Source organism: Penaeus monodon, chromosome 22 (genome assembly GCF_015228065.2).
Source record: "Penaeus monodon isolate SGIC_2016 chromosome 22, NSTDA_Pmon_1, whole genome shotgun sequence".
NCBI classification, from domain to species: domain Eukaryota; kingdom Metazoa; phylum Arthropoda; class Malacostraca; order Decapoda; family Penaeidae; genus Penaeus; species Penaeus monodon.
The window spans coordinates 24007850-24008187 of NC_051407.1; positions in this window are offsets into that span (position 1 = coordinate 24007850).

Sequence of the window (338 nt, forward strand, 5' to 3'; positions counted from 1 at the left end):
AGAAAAGAAAACGCGTGCGATGAATATCTATAGGTAACAGGAAGACTTAAATAGCACTAAGCGTTTTTGTCTTAGTCTCTTGATCACACAGGGTATCGCAGGAATATGAAACACGGGCGGCCAAACAGCGTTTCAGCTGCGTCAAATCGACTGAGGTGCGTGAAATTACCATGTCAGTCTAAAAGTTTAATCTTCGATAAAAAAAAATCTATATATATAACCTATCTGTCACCCTTCTGTCTATTTAAGCACGAAGCACATATACATACATATTCATAGGTATACTCAGAGACTCCTACGATCAGATTTCCTGCATATTTGTCTGTTTGTATATCTGT